The sequence below is a fragment of the Diplotaxodon limnothrissa genome, unplaced genomic scaffold (genome assembly GCF_057381915.1).
Source record: "Diplotaxodon limnothrissa isolate DT_005_m unplaced genomic scaffold, D_limnothrissa_male_GT1.1 unmapped_scaffold_1, whole genome shotgun sequence".
In the NCBI taxonomy this organism is placed as follows: domain Eukaryota; kingdom Metazoa; phylum Chordata; class Actinopteri; order Cichliformes; family Cichlidae; genus Diplotaxodon; species Diplotaxodon limnothrissa.
The window spans coordinates 2,039,419-2,063,159 of record NW_028188555.1 but is presented as its reverse complement, the minus strand read 5'-3'; the positions used below and the strand labels follow the sequence as shown (position 1 = coordinate 2,063,159).

At 40.2% G+C, this 23,741-nt stretch overlaps 3 non-coding genes across 3 annotated transcripts; 1 reads left to right on the top strand and 2 right to left on the bottom strand.

The window, feature by feature from the left end:
- Positions 1-18,838: 18,838 nt before the first annotated feature.
- trnal-uaa (transfer RNA leucine (anticodon UAA)) lies at positions 18,839-18,921 on the bottom strand. The gene has a single exon. It is a non-coding gene; the product is annotated as a tRNA-Leu (tRNA).
- Positions 18,922-21,025: 2,104 nt separating this feature from the next.
- On the bottom strand, positions 21,026-21,144 carry LOC146607090 (5S ribosomal RNA). The gene has a single exon (XR_014905282.1). It is a non-coding gene; the product is annotated as a 5S ribosomal RNA (ribosomal RNA).
- Positions 21,145-21,463: 319 nt separating this feature from the next.
- On the top strand, positions 21,464-21,582 carry LOC146607089 (5S ribosomal RNA). The gene has a single exon (XR_014905358.1). It is a non-coding gene; the product is annotated as a 5S ribosomal RNA (ribosomal RNA).
- The last annotated feature ends 2,159 nt before the right edge of the window (positions 21,583-23,741 follow it).

Below are 23,741 nucleotides of genomic sequence, written 5' to 3'. Positions count from 1 at the left end.
GTGTTACCCACAAAATTCCATCCAGGAGCTCAATGAGGAAATGGGACATCTCGGAGTGGAGCGGACACTCGCCTTGGTCCGTGATTGATTCTATTAGCCACATATGCAAAGACATGTGGAACATTATGTGACTAAGGTGTGCAGTTGCTTGAAACGGAAATGTCCAGGCAAACCAACCAGAGCACCGCTGGTCAACATTGTCACCACATACCCTTTTGAGATGGTCTCAATAGACTTCCTGCATCTGGAGAGTTGTAAAGGAGGATATGAGTACATTCTAGTCGTGATGGATCATTTCACCCGGTTTGCACAGGCATATGCATGCACCAACAAGTCAGCAAGAACAGCAGCAGAAAAGATCTTTGGAGATTTTGTGCTCAAATATGGATTCCCTGCCCAGTTACTCCATGATCAGGGAAGGGGGTTCGAGAACCAGCTGTTTGCCACCCTGGAAAGGTACTGTGGAATCCAGGGGTCACGCACAACACCTTACCATGCAGCGGGGAACGGTCAGGCGGAGAGATTTAATCGGACACTCCTTTCCATGTTGAGGAGCCTGGCAGAGGAAGCCAAGGCAGACTGGAAAAACTCCTTGAGCAAAGTTGTGCATGCGTATAACTGCACACGCAGTGAAGCAACAGGATATGCCCCATATTATCTTCTCTATGGCAGAAACCCCCGCCTACCAGTGGACATCATGTTTGGCCTGGTTCCAGGTGACAGAGTACTTCTCACGGTGATTATGTCCGTAAGTGGAGAAGTAGGATGCAAGAGGCATACAGATTGGCATCAGAAACAGCTCAGAAAGAGAGGAACAGAGCGAAAAGGCAGTACGATTGAAAGGCTCATGGAGTGGAACTGCAACCGGGATGTTGAGTGCTAGTACAGAACTTCAGAGACCGGGGTGGGCCCGGAAAGCTACGGTCTTACTGGGAGGAGCGAGTACATGTTGTGTTAGAAAGAAAGCACAAAGATAGCCCTGTCTATGCCGTACAGCCAGAGAGAGGACCAGGGAAAGTGAGAGTTCTGTACAGGAACCTCCTACTGCCCTGTGACTTTCTCCCCGTTCAGGAGGAGAAGCTGGAGAAAAACAAGAATGGGAAGGAGGATGCCAAACAACAAAGAAAAGGAAAGACCCAAGAAAAGCAGCAGGAGAGTGACCACGACAGCGGTTCAGAGGATGAGGGTGACTGGGGAATTATCACCACACAAGCTGCGGAATCACCCACCCAGATCAGGAGTCAGCTGCGGGCAGAGGCAGAGGAGTTCCAGCCAGAAGAAGCTAACGGAGAACTGTCAAGTGGTGGTGTCAGCAGCGAGTGCCTAGACGAGGGTGGAAAAGGTGGACTGGAGTCAAGTGCAGAGGAGGAGGCAGGGCGAAGTGAGCTGTCTGGGGAGGAGAACAGAAGAAATCAAGAACAGGTGTCGTCATCTGATGAGGAAGACAAGGGAGAGGCCAACTCACAGCCAGTTCCCATAAGAAAGTATCCTTTTCGATGCAGAAATCCACCCAAGACACTCACATATGACACCTTAGGTCAGCCATCAGTCATAAACAGACACAAATGATGTCCACAGCTAAGAAAAAAAAAAAACTAAGTTCATTGTCACATGTTGAGTTTACTGTGGTGACAGTTTAAACAGAAAGGGAAGTGTTCACAGTAGCAAATGTTAAAAAGAGCAAATTTGACAGAGCAACAACTGCATGTATTAGTTTAATAGTACACATGAGTTAAACAGGGAGTACCAGAACCAGACTAGCTACACAAAGAGAGATACTGGCTTGTATGTGAGATATACAGCAGTAAATGTGTGTCTGTGTAAAAGGTTACATGGTAGAGTGATAGGTCTACACCTTCAGTCTGATACAGAGCACGGCTGAGAGGCGGAGAGACTTTACAGACATTGCCTGGCCAGTAGTGTCTGTTGCTGGTATATGACATGAAGGGGGAGATGTATGTCATGCCAAAGACTGTTACCGGACAGAAAGTATCTTTAGAGGCTGACTCCCAGTGAAGCTACTGCTGTAACCTTCTGTTGAAGACGTGTATTCTGGGAAATCTCTAATGTCAGGATGACATTCATTTTTGGAGGGGAGAGTGTGGGACTCATGTAATGGAAGTATTGTAATAGATATTGCCCCTCCCCCCCCTCTCCATAATTTCATGCATTCTTATCATTGTTATGTTATGCGTTCAGTTCTTTATTACTATTTCTGACACATACTGTGATAACTGGCAATCCAGCTAGGATATTCTGATCAATGATGATTCCCACGGGTGGCGCTCACGCAGGCACTGAATCGGGCAGCTTTGGGGTCCTGTGTGTTCTACTGCACAGATAGCCTGCAGAGTGCAGCTACGCTGAACTGAAGTGCTTGTGTTTTGTATTTGCAGTTGCAAATGAGCAAGTAAAGAGAACGATTCTGAACTCATGCATGCCTGGAAGTGTCATTTGTCCAAGTGTGCAACATATATATCACAGTTTACTTTCAGATATGAGCATTGTGATACCCGTAAATGAATCTATCATCATGACACATACAAAACAATAACTTACTGTGTTTCAATTGTTTGAAATCTGATGGTAAGACGAACTTAGTGTGTGAGGTTGCACTGACCATCAGAAATCTTGAGCCTTCAGGGGTGTTTTTTGTTCTTCTGTGAAAGACCTGGGCCCTGTTTCAGGAAGCCGGTTTAGTGGAAAAACTGAGTAAGTATACCCTGAGTTAACGAAAACTCTGGGTTTTCGGTTTCACAAAGCGAGTTCAGCTGAAGCCTGAGTGAGTCACTATGACGACACACGCCGTGAAGCTAACCTGCCCCCTAGCAGGTTTACTACAACTAACCCTGACTGTCTCCGCCCCTTTGTCGGAAACCTGACAGTAGGAAGTGTCGGACATGGCGTGTCCCTTCCTTGAAGAGCCAGTAGATCGTGAAGCCCAAATTCTCCGCAGAGCTCTCCGCCGGGAGAGAGTGATCAGAGCGCGTTCGGACATTTTATCATTTCCTGATGATTTTCTGTGTGAACGTTACCGTTTTTCAGCACAATCTACAATTTATTTGAATAACATCCTCAGGCCATATATTACGCATGTGACACATCGCGGACATTCTCTCAGTTCATTACATATTATTTGTATTGCACTTCGGTTTTTTGCAAACGGGAGCTTTCTGTATAATATTGGTGACGCTGAGCACGTTTCCAAGGCTACCGTCTGTCGGGCAGTCAGGAATGTTACAGTTGCACTGAAACGTCTCCTGTACTCGTCTGTGGTGTTCCCCGGTCACAGACCCACAAGATTTATCAAAGAGGGATTCCACAAAATTGCAGGTATCAGGATGACCAAAACGTAATGTATGATGTGGTGATACCTGGACTACTACTTAAATTCTACATTTATTTTCAGGGTTCCCAGGCGTGATTGGCTGTATAGATGGCACTCACATTCCAATCATTGCTCCTTCAGTAAATGAAGGAGACTATGTGAACAGGAAATCCTTCCACAGCATTAATGTGCAGGTACATAGTTCCCTGTAGCATTTCAAACTAACAAATTATTTCATTATAGTAATGGATGCTAATTTGTGTTCTCTGCACTGTGAAGATCATATGTGATGCTGCCAACATTATCACAAATGTGGAAGCCAAGCGGCCAGGCTCTGTCCATGACTCACAAATATTCCGTGAATGTACACTGCGCACAAAATTTGGACATGGTGAGTTGAGAATACTGTAAAATATATAAAGACCAATTGCTTCAGGGACATTTGAACTGAAGTGTATCCTTCTGTCTTAGGAGAGTTCACTGGCTACTTGCTTGGTGATAGGGGGTATCCATGTTTACCCTATTTGCTTACCCCTTACCCTGACCCTGAACCGGGCCCACAGCAGCGATATAATCTGGCTAATTGCAGGACAAGAGCCAGAATTGAAATGACTATCGGAATGCTTAAGGCCCGGTTCCAGTGCCTGCAAAGACTCAGGGTCACCCCAGAAAGGGCATGTGACATTATTGTGGCATGTGTGATTCTTCACAACATTGCCACAATTAGAGGAGAACACTGTCCTTCTGAACCAAACATCAGCAGTGATCCAAACCATGAACATCCTGACCCTCCCACGGACATACAAGATGGAAGAGCAGTCAGAGACACCATATGTCACAATCATTTCTTTTGACCCATCACCTCAACATGTTGAAAGAAGAATAAACAGATTTTTTGTTCAACTGGCTTTATTGGTCGCCTGTATTTCCTGTACACAAAGTATTAAAAGATGTAAACCTCATAAAGTGTCTCTGTTGCTTCCTCCTCTGTAACAGCTGTCAATGTTTCTTCATTATTTTCCTGCAGTAAAGAAATAAACAACATTGCTGTTCTACTGTAAACTCATATAATCTGTGGAGTATTACTCACAACTGCATGTTGGTCTGGCTCAACAGGAGGCTGCACCAGATGCAGTACACCACCACCATCAACTGATAGAATATGAGGTTTATACAGGTCACTTATAACTTACAAGGGACCAAATGGCAATTAACAAACATACCAATCACCTTACACTTCATTGTCATTATGCTCTCAAAGACAACCAAGACTGAGGCAAGGCAAAATCAGTAGGAAAATAACTTCACTACAAAATAATCCATTATGGTAAAGAGTTTATCAAATGAATGAGTAGCACTGCAAAGGTGACTGGGAAGAAAGGATGTATGCACATCATGTATTATTTTGAATTTACCCCTTATGTAGGCACTTGTGTCTTGCGGGGTTATTGACTCAGAGGATGTCCCCGCAGAGATGCCTTCGGCCACAGGGCGCCCACTGTTTTGGCTGAGGGCCAACTGCTCAGCCTCTGTGAGTGGTGGTGGTGGAGGACCCCCACCTGTTTTTCGGGCCTCCGCTTTTTTTCTGTTGGCTATAACGGGGTCACATTTGAGCATACAGAGTAAGCAAATATGTACTTGTAATGTGCTCAGATAATTTCAATAAGTGCTTACAGAAAGAAAATTAATGTAGCCTCTAACTGCAATTGATTTACATGGGACAAACAGACCAAGCACTATGGCTCATAATACAATTACACCTTACCTGTTTGGACTATATTTTTATATTTCATTTTTACTTGCTGCCAGGCACGTTTGGGGCCTGTTGGGTCGCACCTGCGCTCACATCACATCACAAAATAAAATGTATATAATAACAAATAAAATAACATATGATAAAATAACGTGTTAAATGGGTGGAAATCCCTCGATCAATGTTTAAATTAACACTCACGCATTGACTCTGTCGGCTTTGTTTTGCCATGCATGCTCCCTTCCTTTGGCACCTGAGGCTGTGTTACTTTTTTTCCGCAACATTTGCATGTTATCGGCATATGCTGCCATCAGAATTTCGGCCTCAAGCGCTGTAAAATACATTGACCGCGCCTTCTTTCCCTCCGTCTCCATGGTGACTCGCTTAATCTGTGCTCCACTAATCAGGGCTTTATGTATCCTCGTGCGCGCGCTTTACTTGGGGTTAAAGCAACTCCGCGTTGATTGAACTAATTGTTATCAGCCTTTCTGAAACCGAATATTCCGAGTTGGACAGTTCGGGGTTACTCAACCCTGAGTATCGTTTTTCACTCTGAGTTTTCTAAACCGGCTTCCTGAAACAGGGCCCTGCAAGCTAAAAGAAACCCATGTAGCTATAACCAGACAGTCAAACCCCTAGGTCACATTTGTATTGACATGCACAATTAAATCTTTTCAATGATTTAACAGTGTTGCTTTTCAAAGATTAGGATTTCAGAATTAAATTGTTGATCTAACTGTTCCACTGTTTTCTGACAGAATTAGTGTCACAAAAGGTAAAGAAGTTCATAATTTCATATAACTTTAATAATATGTGTATTGCTCACTGAGTAGAAGTGAATGCAGATGTTAGTGTTGCTCTGCATCTGTAAAAAACAGACCTGACTATTTGTGTGTCATATGTTTGTTTTGTTTGTGTCTTTGTCCCCTGAAAACTCATGTTAAAGATGTTCTGAGCACAAGGAATGTGTTACAAACTGTTACTGTAATCTCATTACATTTTTTAATAATGCAGTAATCTAACTCAATCCTGTATTAAATTTGCTAATTACGTTACTGTTACAATGATGTTGTTAATTGTTGCTTAAGAAATGATCTTCGGTAATCTGCATGTCAGGCAGACAGACAAAACAAAATCAAACCAACAGCACAGACAACATGCTAACGTAAAGAGCTAACAAAGAAGAGTGATGATACAGCTGAGTGCATGCTGACTCCGACCAACCAGCCAGACCCTGACCCTCAACAGGTAACAATCAGTCAGAATCAGAATAGTTTAATAATCCCTAAGGAAAGACAGTTATGGGCAGTCAGACTGCAGCTTCTGTTTCTACCTGTACAGGTTTCTATGGTAGAATCACTGTGGCAATCGCTTTAAAGTCACTTTGGGCTGGTTTTCATCTTTGCTTTGTTTCGTCAGGTTTGTGTTCATGTGTAAAAAGTAAAAGAAAGATCATTGTGTTTGCTTATTAGTACACAGATATTATGTTTGGTTATTATCAAAGGTTTCTTTTGTGTCCAACTATCACTTACAAAGTGTAAGAGATGGCACCTGTGCTCCTCTGACAGACAACTGGCTGGGAGTAAAGAGAGATAATGGATTCTTACAGGGAAAGTGGCCTGGTAATGCTATGAAATACAGAACTGGATAATACAGGATTTCCTGAACTGAACAAAAAGGGTGGACTGTAACAGTAAGAGCCCCTGGGGGTCTGGTGTGTTCATCTTCAGTTGTGTTTGAGACTTAACCTGCTGGAGGTTCTTATTTGATGATTTTAGTGTCTTTATTTTACATTTTAGGAGTCTTTTAAAATTAGTTTTCAATAAGAAATTTATGCCATATGAAGTTGTATCTCCAGTCCATTGTGTGTTTTTCATGTCCTTATTTAATTTTGGAATATTTAGTTTTTCTCGTGCCTGTGTTGAGCCTTGACTTTTGTTTTAATTAAATACCTTTTTCTTCCCTTTTCTCTGTTGTGTCTGCATTTGGATCCTTATTTGAAATGTAAATCTGAAAAGCAATTGCCTGCAATTCTTAGGTGCACTCAGTTTATTTATGTAAAGAAAAATAATTTAAAGACATTGTCAATAGTTTGGCCACAGGAACTGCTTGCAGGACTCAGCTGTGAATAACAAAGCACATCTGCATGCTATTGTGGTCATTTCTCCTCACATTTGCAATGTTTTTCTGAACCACAAAAAGAGAAGTGTGTTACAATTGGTGCACTAGTGACGTAGGTCTTGATTATTTTTGGAGCTACTTAAAATGTATAAAAACTGAAGCCTCCAGAGCCAAGTGTCAGTTCTTCTGCTTGTGTGACAGAACTGCGTGTCTGAGCTGCACCAGACGTGATCTCTGCTCATCAAGTCTTCACTCCTCAATTGGTAAGAATGTTTTATTTATATTATGTATATTTATACACACCAAATTTATGGATTTATGCTCAAATTTAAATAAACTTTTCATTGAAATCCAGTTTTACTATGAATTCACAGTAATCACTGACACCTTCAGAGCATTACATTCATTAAAGACGTCTTCTCACCTTCTCTTCCAGACGACCGACACATACCTCAACCACTGCAGATTAACCAACCACTCATCAGTAAAGCACAAAATAAGGTAAGTGTCCTCATGTGGAAAGGACTTAAATACAACTCCCATATATTACTAATGTAACAGATCCATTTAGGTAGAGTAAGAACACTACGCTGGATGTCTTTTAATGCAGGAAAGTCCTGTTTTATGCTGCACCTCTCTGAGGAGAATATCATTGTTCCTACAGACCATCAGCTCCATCAAAACCAAAGCAGGAAAGACTAATCCTGTGGCAGCAACAAATCATTTACATTTAATATCTGAGGACAGTTTCATGATCCAATATCATAAAATTTTAGGCCTGCTGTCAACAATAACCGCAATGTTGATTCACATGCATACATGCCAACCCTCCCGATTTTTCCGGGAGAATTCCGAATTTCAGTGCCGCTACCAAAAGTCTCCCGGAGCCACCATTCTCCCCAATTTCTCCCGATTTTCCACCCGGACAACAAAATTGAAAAACCATATCCCAGATTGGCCCAGCCAATTCCAGTTTCCAACAATGGATACTACTACTGCAGCTACTTAGTTTTAATTTTACTCTTATTACTCTTTCTGGGTCACAAAATAAACTTTTAACATATTTTCAGGCGACAATATAGCTGTGTAAACTTCAAATATCTGAGCCGGGGAGAACAGCAAACTCCTGGAACATCGTTTTCAAACCCCCGCGGTCTTTCGCTACTCAGGTTAAACATGATATATAAGTCACTTAAATAACTGAAACATGTTTTTGTTATTGGGTTTTATTTGTTCGTGAGTAAATCGGTTTGGCTGAGATTAAAGTTATTAGATTAGACTAGATTAAATAAAACTTTATTAATCCCTCGGGAGGATTCCTCCGGGGTTTTCACACAGCTGAATAAACGTCAAACAGAAAACTGATTAAACAGAAGTGTGAGATGGTCAAAAATTTACGCCAGCGTCCGGTTATATTTTAGATAGCAAGGAGCAGACACCTGAGTTTCACTCCACCGAGAGACCTCGTGACATAATTCTGAAGGCTAGACCGTCCAATTTCACAGTTGCTCATTTCCGGTCTGCCCGGCTTTTGGAGGACCCAGCCCACTTAGACCACGAAGGCCGGGTCCTCAGGTGGACGCAGACTCTGAATTTGGACACCCCTGGCCTGTTTCCGGCTGGACAATAATAACGGTGACATTTAACTTATTTTATCCGATAAATAAACACTGTAAGATTCAAGTTTTTTGTATATATATATATATATATCTCTATATCTCTATATCTCATATATATATCTATATATCTATATATCTATATATCTATATATATATATATATATATATCTATATATATATATATATATATATATATCTATATATATATATATATATATATCTATATCTATATATATATATATATATATATATATATCTATATCTATATCTATATCTATATATATCTATATATCTATATATCTATATATATATATATATATATATATATATATATATATATATATATATATATATATATATATATATATATATATCTATCTATCTATCTATCTATCTATCTATCTATCTATCTATCTATCTATATATATATATATATATATATATATATATATATATATATATATATATATATATATATATATATATATATATATATATCACGGTGGTGAAGGGGTGATGATTTGAGCTTGTCTTGCAGCTACAGAACCTGGGCCCTTGCAGTCATTGAGTTTTCCATGAATTCCCTTGTATACCAAGTAGTCTACAGTCAAAACTGAGTTTTGGTAATGCAGCAGGACAAAGATCCCAAGCACATCAGCAGAGCTACAACAGAATCAAGGTGTTGCAATGACCAGGTCACAGTCCACACCTCAACCTGAAAAACAGTGCTGGGAAATTAAGAGGGCTTTACATAAACAATACCACAAACCTCAATGAACTGACAAAACGATGTAAAGAAACGTCAGGCGAATGGAGACTAAGAGTCATATAGAAACAATTTGGTGACGCTACTGCTGCTAAAAGGTGGCTCTGCAAGCTACTCACTCATGTACAGTGCTTAGTTTTTCAGAGTACTCTATAGATTCCCATGAAAACACTCTTTTCCACATGACTGTATGTCAGATAAAAGAGATACGATCTGTGAAGAGGATTCTGAGAAGAGAAAACATCTGGGGACCTGCCCCGAAAAGTTCATTTTGTTCATCTGGACGTAGAGTTTTCAGTAGCAGGAACGCTCTGTCACTCATCCGAGTTCGACTTCAGACTTCTTCTGTCTCGGCTCAGTGCAGGTTTCCCCAACCTTTGTTTGAATTTAGACTTTACATGTTATCCAGTTTCAGGCAAGGGAACTGAAAATTGTGCTGAGGATAAATGATAAATTAGGCAGATGTAAATGAACAACAGCTGCAGGCTGGTGGCTCTGACATCACACCTGATGGACACCTAGAAGGCTAGATTCAATTGTTTTGGAGTTTCTGAAGACCGTCTATGACTCTGGGGTGACATCAATCATCTTTTATGGTGTGTTCTGCTGGGACAGCTGGGGCTTCCCTCTTTCCCCTGCTGGGATGGGCACGCACACGTCGCTGAGATGTGTGGTCTCAGGTAACTGGTACTGCTGGAGGCTGCAGGTGACATAGTCATACTATACCAGTGTAATAACTGAAATAACACAAATAGAAATGAATAAATAAACAGATAACATAGTCACATGAACAAGAGGAGCCTATAGAGATTCTAAGTAGCTGATCTTGCAAAAGCAAAATGTGTTCTGCACCACAATGCATTCAGGTCACAATTCTGATTGCAAAAGCTGGCAGATAGGACAGGATATTAAAAATAAAACAAAAACCCACCTCCCACCACATGCAGGTCATCCTAGCAGCACTGAGCAGCTCCTACAGTGACACGCTGCTGCAACAACAGTGTGCGAGGAGAAATTTCAGATGATATCTTTCCAGCTGCTGTCAGACTCTACAATAGAGTCTTAGTGCCCACTTTAAAATTAGGTGTATACAACATCAGGGGAATAACAACACGTGATATATTACACCGTGCCATTATTTACTTAAGGCCTGAGCATTTCAAAGGTTACTGTGTCTGATGTGGGCCTGTCTGATCATTACTGTGTTTTCTTTGAAAGTAAAATCTCAGCCCACACAAATATATCAACAACAGTGATCACAAAACGGTGTATAACTGAACACAGTAGTGCAATTTTTAACCAGGTCTTCCCATTAACACCTGACCTGTCCAAAGGTTCAGTCAATGAGCGCGTCAATAGCTTCAATGCTAACATGTTAAATGTAATGGACACTATTGCTCCCATTAAGGTGAAGGTTATCTCTGGAAGGAAAAAGTCTCCATGGAGAAACTCCACACTGGTGAAAAAAGAAAAAAGAGAGTGTAGGAAAGCTGAGCGCAGATGGAGAAAAACAAACCTCCAGGTTCATTATGACATTTATAAAGAGAAACTTCACAATTATAATTTACAACTGAGGAATGCAAGGAGGTCCTACTTCTCTGACATCATCACTAAAAACAGCCATAATGCTCGGGTCTTATTTTCTACAGTTGACAGGCTAACAAACCCTCCTGTGTCAGTGGCAGCTGAACTTCATTCGACCATGGCCTGCAATGACTTTGCCAAATTCTTCACTGAAAAAATCCAAAAAATTAGACAAGCAATTGGTACATCAACAGCAGATCCAGGATATGTACTGTGTCCACCAAAAAACTGTTTAAACACCATGAAACAGTTTCAACCTATTAACAGCAAAGACCTGGAGGACATCTTAGGTAAACTGAACTCCTCCTCCTGCTGTTTAGATGTCCTGCCAACAAGTTTTTTCAAAAAGGTCTCAAAGACTTTAGAGTCAGACCTGTTACAGATCGTCAACTTTTCTTTATTATCAGGTGTGTTTCCAGAATCACTAAAAACTGCTGTAATCAAACCTATACTGAAAAAGGACAATCTTGACAAGACACAAATGAACAACTACAGGCCGATCTCAAATCTCCCGTTTTTAAGTAAGATCATTGAAAAAGCAGTTTCTCAACAGCTCAGTTACTTCTTAAAACAGAATAATTGCTACGATGCCTTCCAGTCAGGTTTTAGACAGAACCACAGCACTGAAACCGCTCTGACCAAAGTGTTTAATGACATATGTCTGAATACAGACAGTGGAAAAATGTCAGTCCTAGTTTTACTGGATCTCAGTGCAGCATTTGATACAGTTGACCACAACATATTACTCAAACGACTGGAGAACTGGACAGGTCTTTCAGGAACTGTACTAAACTGGTTCAAAACATACGTAGAAAACAGGAAATACTTTGTATCAATAGGTAACTTCACATCTGAGCAGACAAGTATCACATGTGGAGTTCCCCAAGGTTCCATCTTGGGACCCCTTCTGTTTAACATCTACATGCTCCCACTGGCACAGATTATAAACAACAACAAAATAAACTATCCCAGCTATGCAGATGACACACAAATATATATCACAATGTCACCAGGAGACCGAGGCCCTGTACAGGCTCTTGGTAAATGCATTGAGGAAATCAATGACTGGTTGTGCCACAATTTTCTCCAGCTAAACAAAACTGAGGTAATAGTCTTTGGCGCCAAAGAAAAACGATTACAGGTCACCAGAGAACTTCAATCTATACATCTAAAAACCACAAACCAGGCGAGAAATTTGGGTGTAGTGATGGATGCAGACCTAAACTTAGAAAAACACATTAAGACAATAACAAAGTCAGCTTACTATCACCTCAAGAATATATCAAGGATAAAAGATCTGATGTCTCAACAGGACCTGGAAAAACTAGTCCATGCATTCATCTTTAGTAGGCTTGATTACTGTAACAGCATCTTTACAGGTCTACCTAAAAAAATCAGTCAGACAACTACAGCTCATTCAGAACTCTGCTGCTCGAGTCCTCACTAAGACCAAAAAAGTGGACCACATCAGTCCAGCTCTGAGGTCCTTACACTGGCTGCCTGTCCGTCAGAGGATAGACTTTAAAGTTCTGATGCTGGCCTATAAAGCTCTGAATGGTTTAGGACCAAAATACATCAATGACCTCCTGACCCAGTATGAACCATCCAGATCCCTCAGGTCATCTGGATCCGGTCTTTTATCAGTTCCCAGAGTCAGAACCAGACACGGAGAAGCTGCATTCAGCTTTTATGCTCCTTATATCTGGAACAAACTCCCAGAAAGCCTCAGATCAGCTGAAACACTCAGTTTATTTAAATCCAGGTTGAAGACTCACCTGTTCTCAGCTGCATTTGAATAAAGCACCAAATCCACACTTTAAGCTTAAATTTCAAAACTTACATTTAACTACTGATTTTATCTACTGTTCTGATTTTATATACTGTTTTGATTTTATATACTGTTTTGTTTGTTTGTTAATTAGTTAGTTAGTTTATTTGCTTGTTTTAATCAATTTTAAATCATGCTTTTTATTTGTTCTTGTTTCTAATGTCTCTGTAAAGCACTTTGAATCACCTTGTTGTTGAATTGTGCTATACAAATAAACTTGCCTTGCCTTAACAAAAACTAAGCCAAAAGGCAGTTTCTGCACTTTTTTCACAAATGTCAATATTTTTTTATTTACTTATTTTTAAAACATGTGGTTTATTGAATTGAAAAAAAAAATAGCTGCAATTGTTGTAACGCGAGCTATGAGAGACTACCTGCATCTGCAGCTGTGGTCACTGGTCCTCACATCATGTTTGCAGCATGTTCTGAACCACAAACAGAGCAGTGCTAACTGGTGGGCTGGTGATGTAGACACTGATGCTAGTTAATTTAAGGTGGGGCTGCTGAAATGTTTAAAAGCTGAAGCCCCCAAAGTTTTACTTGTCTGTGACACAAATGAGCTCCAACCTGCTCGGGTAGAATTTACTAACAGCTGAGCTGCACTAGACCTGGTCTCTGCTCATCTTGACTCCTCGTTTGGTAAGAACTTTTTATTTGTATATTTAAAATCTTTTATAGACAACAGGCTTATTTTGAATAACTCGATCTCCTGCCACACTTATACTCACATTCACTAACCAGATATGGGCTTTAAAACATGCATCATCTGGGTTCTGTGACCATGAATATCGTGAATAAGAAATGTGCATGCACAGGCAGAGGCCTATCTTTTTTTATTTATGTTCAAATAATGTTCAATTTTAATTCCCCTTTAGAGCATTTCATTTACTGAAGACATCTTCACCACCTGCTGTTCCAGACGACTGACTCGTGCCTGAACTCCTGCAGGTTAATCAACCAACCACTGATCAGTAAAGCAAAAAATACGGTAAGTGTCCTCAGTTGGAAATGTTTGCTTAAAAGTTTCATAACTTTCTAATATAATAATTACATTTAACAAGAATGTTGTCATGACTGAGTGCAATGACCGTTTCCCTCTGTAAGGTTCAATGTGTGGATGCAAGTAGAGAAGTTGTCTTTAGATACACCTCATGTATTTACATTACCATATGTAAGTAAATGATTAAAATTGCCTGTTTTAAAAATATCCAGTAATACTCTAAAAAACGTACACAATATTATTGTTCAACATGTCCTCCAGTGCCTCTGATAAGTTTCAAAATATTTACTGAAGAAAAAAATGACTGGTTTAGATGTTGAATTTTTTGAAGCTGTTATATTGATTTTGATTTTCTTTATTTTATCATTTAATGATTTAAAAGACTACATTAAAGTAACGACAGCTGTTTTTGGTTATTTTTAAATGATGGTTGGCGTTTACTAGATGACCCTCAAGCACCAGGAATTCCTTGCTTACGGCCACACATTGAACCGTAAATGGCGACGTAGACGCGCAAATTATTTTCTAGAGTAGATAGCGAGCCAAAATTAATATTTCAACTGAGGGGTGCTTTGCAGACATATTTTCAGGCACTTTCCAATAACCTGCAGTCTTTACGGTGAGGACACACAAACATTAACCCGACTGGAACATAACTGTATGAAAATATATCACCTGTATTTATGTTCGCTTCGTAGTTACACTGTTTAAAACAAAATATTAAACCAAACTGCGGTAATTACCTGTCCAGCAGAGAGCTCAGGTAAATTCTTTCTGTCTGCTTTGCTTTATCAGAGATCGTCTGTCTTTTCCTTTCGACTTGTCTCTCCGCGCTTTCTGCTCAAGTCAGCCCCCTCCTCTGCCGCGCATGCCCGACGGGGTCTGCGCAGCGCGTGCACCACAGGTGTGGAGAAGTACTGCTTAGTGTTGCAGTTTCAAAATAAAAGCTGCCAAAAAGCGAAACATGCTGCCTTCAATGTTTCAAACCATGTTCCAGGGTTTTTAGTTCACCATGTATAATGTTAAAACAAGAAAATAAAAGACAGATCTGAACGTTTGAAAATGTTTTGGAAAAACTCCATAAAGAATAGATGAAAAACACTGAAATTATCCTTTTATTTATGTTGATCCATTAAGTTGGTTCATTTTTTTGTTACATAAGTTGTTTTTAAAGTTAAACTTGTGTGGGTTTCTATATAAGTCAATAAAAAAAACAACAAGCCATTAAAAATGAAAAGTAAACTCTGCCAAAGAAACTGAGAGGTTCTGGAAGCGTGGAGTTCAGTTTGCAAATTTATCTAATGCAAAAAACATCTATGAATAAAACTTTGTTGGCCAGCAGCTTTTCAAAAAGACAAAAAAGAAAAAAGCTGGTCATAAAAATAAGCTATTATCTGGGGGGAAATAATCATTTGATCCCCTGCTGAGTTTGTAAGTTTGTTCACTTATATTAAATAATCAGTGGCGCGGCTGCCCCTCTGTTGGTCTTCCATGGTCTCTTGTGTTCTGGGGGCCTCTGGATATCTGGAGTTTTGATCTCCTCCATACCCGCTTCACACCCTGGAGGACGGGGCTGTGGCCCCCCCACACTCCCTAGCAGATCATTACATGGAGAAACCTTTGGAATGCAAGCATGCTGATCCACACAGGTATGCACACATGGGTATTCACAGACGCGGACTAAAGCTTTCTTGGCTGCTGCCTCAAAGCACACTGTGCACTGTCTATCTTGCGTGCTGCACAATATCGTTTATTAATTAGTAAATACTGATATCTATGACTAGCTAGTTTATTGTGATGGTGCTTTGTTTTCTCTATTATTATGTTGCTCTTTGTTGTTTGCTGTCTCCTCTGTTTGTTTGTTTGTTTGTTTGTTTGTTTGTTTGTTTGTTTGTTTGTTTGTTTGTTTGTTTGTTTGTTTTTTCTCCATACAGGTGACCCAGGAGTTTTTTGTTTTTTTTTTTTTGTTTTTTTTTTTTTTTTTTTTTGTCTCTCTTCCCCCCTTCTCACCGTCTCTTCTCCCCTTGGGTTTTCTTTCTTTCTCTCCCCCTCTCTCTCTCATTCATTCCCCCTGTCCTATTTATTAAAAAAAAAAAAAAAAAAAAAAAAAAAAAATGACAAAGGATGAACTGAAGCTCTGCCATCACGTAATGTCGCATACTGCTGTTTCTGATGTCATTTAAAAAAAAAAAAAAAAAAAAAAAAAAAAATCAGTCTCTAATTTTTTTAAGTATTTTCATTTTGATGTAATGAGACAGAATATCAACCAAAATTGAATAAAAAATATATTTGCTAAAATAAATGAATTGATTTATATGTCACTGAGTGAAGTAAGTATTTGATCTCAAACACAACTTAGTACTTGGTGGAGAAACCCTTATTGCCCAGCACTGCGGTAATATGTTTCTTGTAGTTGGTCACTGGGTTTGCTCACATCTCAGGAGGGATTTTTTTCCACTCCTCCTTCCACAAACTCTCTAAATTCTTTAGATTTCTTTGCTGCTGTTTGGTAACTTTAAGCTTCAGCTCCCTCCACAGATTTTCTTCAGGACTGAGGTTTGGAGACTGCCTTAGCTCCACTCCATGTCCTTGTGCTTCTTCTTTAGCCACACCTTTGTTGCATCAGTGGTATGTTTTAGGCCATTGTCATGCTGGAAGACCCATCGATGACACATCTTCAGTCTTTTGCCTGAGAGAAAGTGGTTCTTGTCCAAGATTTTGCAGTACATGGCTCCATCTACTGGCCGCCTCAGTGTGGTGAAGTCGTCTTGTATCCTTGGCAGAAAAACAGCCCCACAGTATAATGTTTCCACTTCTGTGCTTGACAGTGGGGATGATGTTCTGTGGGTTACACTCAGCATTTCTCTTCCTCTCAAAACCAGCCAATCTTCAACCCAACCGAATTGAGAAGCGACTGAATGAAACAAATTATGAAAAGTTTAGACGACAGCATGTAGATGCCAAGATGAGCGTGAAAAAATGTGATACAGAAATGAAAAAAAAGAAAATATATGCTGATCGAAACAAATGTAAGGATGTTAACACATTCATCCTCAGTGATTACAAACAGGTCAAAGCCATTTGTAACGGTCAAGGAAGATATGATCAGACGAATGGCACGACAAAGAGTGTAGCAAAGTTTCGCATTGTTAGATGTGACCTAAAGAACAATGGAGCCAGGAAACCCAAGTGTCAGTATAAAGGCACACTTCTCACTAACAGAATAGTTGTGGTCAAATGTGAAGGAAAGTTACCTGTGCACTATTGTGGTGATGAAATGACCTTTGAATCCAATAATGCAACTATAGGAAAAATCCCCATGCGCTCTACTTCTGTACCCACAAATTTACATTTCTGAGATAACAAAAGAGCAACATTTATCATCAGCTCTAACTAAACGTCGCTGGAAACGTCTTCTTCATTATAAGTTTTTATTTGAGTCTGTCTTAGCAATAAGTATATACATTTTTTAACATGTGATCAACCTGTATTTCTTCACACGTTACATGAAATAACATAAAACTATTATTTCCTTCTGATTAGGGAATTTTATATTCATCCCACCAATACCGACATATTAATTGTACTGACTGTAGGATGCTGTGTAGAAATAATCTCTTAGATCCAGCTTGCTTCTAATAAAAAATTTTTTATCTGATCACAGAATAAGCATATAATAAATGTCACTTTTTGGTGTTTGTTGGTTTTTATATATTTATTTTTTAACATTTGGAGCATCACCAGTTACAAGACTCACAAGCTGACAAGTTCTTATTCAGCGCCCTGTCTCTTGTTTCTTTTGTTTTTAATGTCATCCAATTTTTTTGTTTTCATTTTGGCATGCGATTCATTTCTAAGACTTTTCTAAACGTCTAAACGTTTTTGCCATAACGGAGGGGGCTTGAGCATTTGCCCCTTTCCTCTTGGACGTCCCAAGAGCCCTGTTCTTGAGGCATTACTATTTTTTAATCTGTGTACATGTGCTGTCTGTGCCCCTCAACAATAACATTTAACTAATAACCCCAATTTTGCTAAATAAAAGGATCTGGCTTCCACTAGTCACATGATGCCCATTAACTAATTCTCGACTTTGATGGCAGTGGGCATTGGTTACGAGATCACAAAATGACAACTACTAAGAAAAAGAAAGCTGCATTTAACAGACAATACCAAAAGACCTACTTGAAATATGGCTATATTGCGACAAGTGATTCCCATGCACCAAGCCCGCTCTGCATAATATATGCGGAGACCAGCTCTCCAATGAGGCAATGAAGCCTTCAAAACTGCTTCGTCACTTGGAGACCAAGCACCCGACATTAAAAAACAAGCCTTTGGACTAGTCTAAAAGAAAAAAAGCGGGAACAACAGGGACAGAAGCCATTACTGAGGGCCTCCACAACAACAAATACAAGTGCACTGAGAGCATCATACTTGGTGGCTAACCGTATTGCTAAGGCTAAAAAGTCATTCACTATTGGTGAAGAATCGATCCTTCCTGCCACTAAAGACATTTGCTGTGAACTTTTCGGAGAGATGGCGGCTGAAAAGATAGCACAGGTGCCTCTGTTGGCACCGTCACTCGTTGCATCGAGGAAATAGCAGAGGATATTGAGACACAGTTGTTGGAGAGAATTAATACATGGCCGTGGTACGTTTTGCAGGTTGATGAGTACAGATGTGGACAATAAGGCAATACTACTTGATTATGTGCGATACCTTTATCAGGTGAATATGCATGAGGCTATGTTGTGTGCACTATCGCTGACAGTGAAACCCCATCTCGTCACCCCGACCTTTGACACCTTGTAAGATGTCAGTTTAGTAGGTTGATTTCTCTACCAGGAGTGGGGTTTGAACCCACATGGACAAATGTCCATTGGATTTTAAGTCCAACACCTTCACCACTCGGCCATCCTGGTCCAACTGAGCTGAGTTGCATAACAGACATATAGTCCAACATCATTACTCTTACTGGGCTTAAGCCCGGGTTGTTTTTCAGAAGCCCGGGGTCTTTTGGACTGTAATTTTTTCATAGTTAGATGCCTGGCTGACAACTGTATAACACAAAAAACACTCACAATATTCGAAGCACATAGTGTACACTGTGGGAATTTACGACTGTGAGTAAATCCCCCTTAATATTGGTATGATCCGAGCTCAGGCACTGAGCGAGGGGGCGGGGGGAGCTGCTGCCTACGAGTGCGCTGTTGGAGAAGCGCAGGGAGGCAGACAGAGAACTGAAGTTTGACCAGGTTCCAAAGAAAATCATTCGTACTGTACAAATATGACGGTGCATCACAAAAGATTGATATCAAACTGATCACTTGACCCATATTATGTTACTTGCTCTTCAAGTGAATCAACAAAAGGTGAAATGAAAAGCCGAACAACAACAATGCTGTTTCTTTAGAGAGTCTCAGCTTACATGTGTGTTTATTTCATATTTTCAGTTGTTTCCCTCCACGGCTAAATAAATCGGTTTCAGTTATGCACTGATATACAAGACTGGACATAAGGAGCTTCTTTCAAAGAAAAACTCTGGTAGATGTTATTTTATATATTATGCTTTGTATGTTGTTCAGTATATTTCTATGCAAAACAAAAGGAATTTCAATACACAGCAGTATATTCACAGTTGAAACCAGATATTTACATACACTTTATGGAAAACACAAGAACATTTTTTTACTGTACAACATCAATTTAGAGTAAACTTGTTTTGCATAAATAAATATTGAAATATATTTTGAATTAGTTAAAGAGAGAGAGCTGTCTCTTTTTTATCACTTTCACCAAATTTAGGAGCACATATACACTAAGTTTATTGTTAATTAATAAGAAAACTCCAGACGATTCCATTCTGAGCTGAAGAAGCTTCTGATAGGTTGGTGGCACACCTGTGGATGCATATAAGGCAAAACACAGAGCCTGTTTCTTTGACATGGGAAAATCAAGAGATCAACCAAAACACCTGGAAAAGAATTGTGGACCTCCATAATCAATTTGAATACAATTTGGTGCCATTTACAATTAAGAAATACAGACAGTTTCTCTCTTTACTCTTAAAGTTAACAAATATGTTTTTTTATATTTATCAACATAAAAAATAAACATTTAGTCTGATTTGATGTTACAATTAAAAAAGTGTTTTTGTTTTTATCTGAAGAATGTGTAAATATCTGGTTTCAACTGTATATTTGATGATGTTGGTGTTTGGCTTGATTGTCAGCACAAAGAGGGAGAGAGAGAGGACAGAGCAGAGATGAACAAGAGCAGGTGAGACACACATGTTAGTCAAATGGTTGTTTACCAAAAGTATCAGCGTATCATAGGTCCTCATGTATCTCGTACCTAGTGTTTCTTGTTAGGTTTGTTATTTTTCAAATTCTATATTTATTAAGTTTTGCAGGCTTGTTTGCACAACAAGGCTAAATAATTATCTAAACTTTTCTCAATCTAAATATTGTACTTTGGTAGAATTAAAAAATAAGTGTAGTGCAGGTCTATGATGATTTTTAGTGCTACTATCATCTAGTTCTGATTCTGGTTCTGTCTTGGTTAAATCCTAAGTAGTCCTGCTTTTGAACTGTTGTAGTCCTGTTTTAATTCCGGATCAGTTCTGGGTCTGGTTGAATTGGGGTTTAGTCCTCGTGTCTTGATACAGCCCCGACTTTGTTCTGCCTTGCTGCTTAATTAAAAAACTACTTTAAGGTGTCCTGCACATGTGATATATTTGTCCCTATATGAATATGAACTCAAAACAGAGCCAATTAATCTTTCAGTCATTTCTAACCCCCCCCCAAATCCCAGATGCATACTACCCTTTAGGGCTAAGCCCCGGGTGTATCAAATGTCTGCCTCTGCTCTGCTCTACAACAGAATCACAAAGGTGTCTCCAATAAGCTGCAGAGATGATTGTTGTTTTAATTTTTTAACGGTACACAAGCAAAAAATTAGAAGAGAGGTCATGAAGTTTCTTACTAAACAGTAGCGCCCTCTGCAGTTTGTGTGTGGAAGTGCAAAAGCTTACAGCACCTGGTATTCCCAGGCGGTCTCCCATCCAAGTACTGACCAGGCCCGACCCTGCTTAGCTTCCGAGATCAGACGAGATCGGGCGTGTTCAGGGTGGTATGGCCGCAAGGGAAAGAAGAGCACAGAAACAGCCTTTTTAAACATGCTGTGATGACACATGCACACGTTTTCTCTTCTATATAGAAGTTAAAGTCTCCAAATGACAAAAATGTTAGAATTACAAAACACACGGTTCTATAATAATCTAACATATGTTATTATGGATATGTTACTGTGGGAAAAGTATTTCTGCAGCTCAGTGTTGAAGCTGCAGTTAACAACGAATAGCTGCATGCTTTCGCTGTAACATATAAAGCTTGGCACAATAATATATATCAAACTGTGAGACACTTGCCACTTATAAAATGCCCTTTATATAGCAAAGCTTTCGCTTACGGCCATACCACCCTGAACACGCCCGATCTCGTCTGATCTCGGAAGCTAAGCAGGGTCGGGCCTGGTCAGTACTTGGATGGGAGACCGCCTGGGAATACCAGGTGCTGTAAGCTTTTGCACTTCCACACACAAACTGCAGAGGGCGCTTCTGCTCCTGCTTGTGCTAAGAGGCATGAGAAGTTAACATTTATGGGTGATAAAATCCTTTTTCTATATTTTTAACATGAGAATATCAGTGTGTGAATGTGTGAATGACTGAATGTAGTGTAAAGCTCTTTGGGGTCCTTGGGCACTAAGTAAAGCGCTGTACAAGTACAGGCCATTTACTGTGCGTGTGTTTATGCTCAAGTGTATGAATAAATTAGTCAGTTTTAAACAGTTGCAATTTAAACAGTAGAAGAGTGGCACTATATTTATATATTTATAAAGAATTTCAAACAACAATTAATTGATGGTCAAAGCAGGTTTATTTAATTAATATCCAGATTTCCAATTAGTTCCGAATTGATTCAGCAGCAAATCACATCACCAGTCACTTCAAGGCTGTATGTATTATTGTAAGGTAGACCCTACAATAATACATACAGAGAACCCAACAATCATATGACCCCCTATGAGCAAGCACTTTGGCGACAGTGGGAAGGAAAAACTCCCTTTTTACAGGAAGAAACCTCCGGCAGAACCAGGCTCAGGTCGGGGCGGCCATCTGCTGCGACCGGTTGGGGTGAGAGAAGGAAGACGTTTGTTGTAGGTCTGATTGAAGGACTGATGTGATGGTAAGTTGTCTGCTGCTCCGCTTTGAATATTGAGAGATTAGTTGATGGATTTCAAGCCAAATTGTGCCCAAGTTTAAGACCACATTCATTGGTTGTTTTTGTTGATGTTATTGTTTTGGGCTTTTTTTCCACAAGAATTTCTAGCTCCCCTAGAATTCTGGCCACCCAAACGATGATTGCTGCTGAGAGAACACAAGGTTTTGTCCCCCTGTACTATTCATGTCAGTGCAGGGGGTTCTCCTTGAGAGGCCAGGGTGGAAAAAGGGATGCTTCAGAACCTCCGAGGGTGTTATGCGCAGATTTGCATCCAAGGCCAACATTTCTTTGATTAGCCTTACAAATAATGTTTGGCCATTTTCCGGTCCTCGCCTAACTTTCAGCAGTTTTTCGAGGTCATCGAGACACTTAAGTTTTATATATCGAGTTTCCTTTGATCGATAATGTGTCTCGTATTGAAATTGTTCTTGGGTCTTAAATGTCCAGCGCTGTTTGTTGTAGTTATCCTCGATGAAGTAGCAGTCAGTGTACAAGCCAGACTCTAGGAGATGATCTGGTAGCTGACCCTGGGTTTCAATTATGAATTTTAAAACATCATAATCGTCTTCCCCAGGATAGAGAGGCACCCCTGTAGCAAGCTCCACAGCTACCAGCCCCAGAGACCACATGTCGATTGCTTCGTGGTATGGAATGCCAAGCATAACCTCAGGTGCACAATAACCAATTGTCCCCACACGGTCACCAGGAATCACTGCAGAAGCAGGACATGCGAGGCCAAAGTCTATGAGTTTGACTTTGACGGGAGACTCACTGTGGTTCAGCACCATGATGTTTCCAGGTTTGAGGTCAGCATGCACTATTCCCACAGAACCCAGGTGGAACAGAGCATTTGCAAGCTGATGCAAAATTGGCCTGAGTTCTCTCATTGGGAGACCTCGGTTATTCCGGTCCCCAATGTAGTCCCACAGGCTTTGGTCGAGCAATTCGAAATTCAAGCAAATGCGCTGTCCATCGAGGAAATAGTCGTTCCATTCCACAATGTTGCACCTGTCTGGATCCAAGCGTCGTAGCTGCTCCAGGATGAAAATTTCCAGTTTTGCCTGGAGCAGAATTTCAGGGTCGCTCTTGTTGACTTTAATAGCAACGGTTTTGTTGTTTTTTGTATCGCGACATCTGGTTACCAAACCAAAGCCTCCTTCTCCAAGGAAAGCCTCTACCACGTGGTGATCTCCTAAAATGGTCCCTTCCGTTATTTGAAGATCATCTTCAGAGGCAGATGGGTTGGCTGAGGTGTTGATGTCTCCTTTTTGAGGAAATTCAACTGAGTTTTGGAAACTGCAGCTGAATTTTTGCAATCCATGACTTTTCCAGCTTGAAGGCTGCTGAGAGAGCACAAGGAGTTCTCCCCCTGTACTATTCATGTCAGTGCAGGGGGTTCTCCTTGAGAGGCCAGGGTGGAAAAAGGGATGCTTCAGAACCTCCGAGGGTGTTATGCGCTG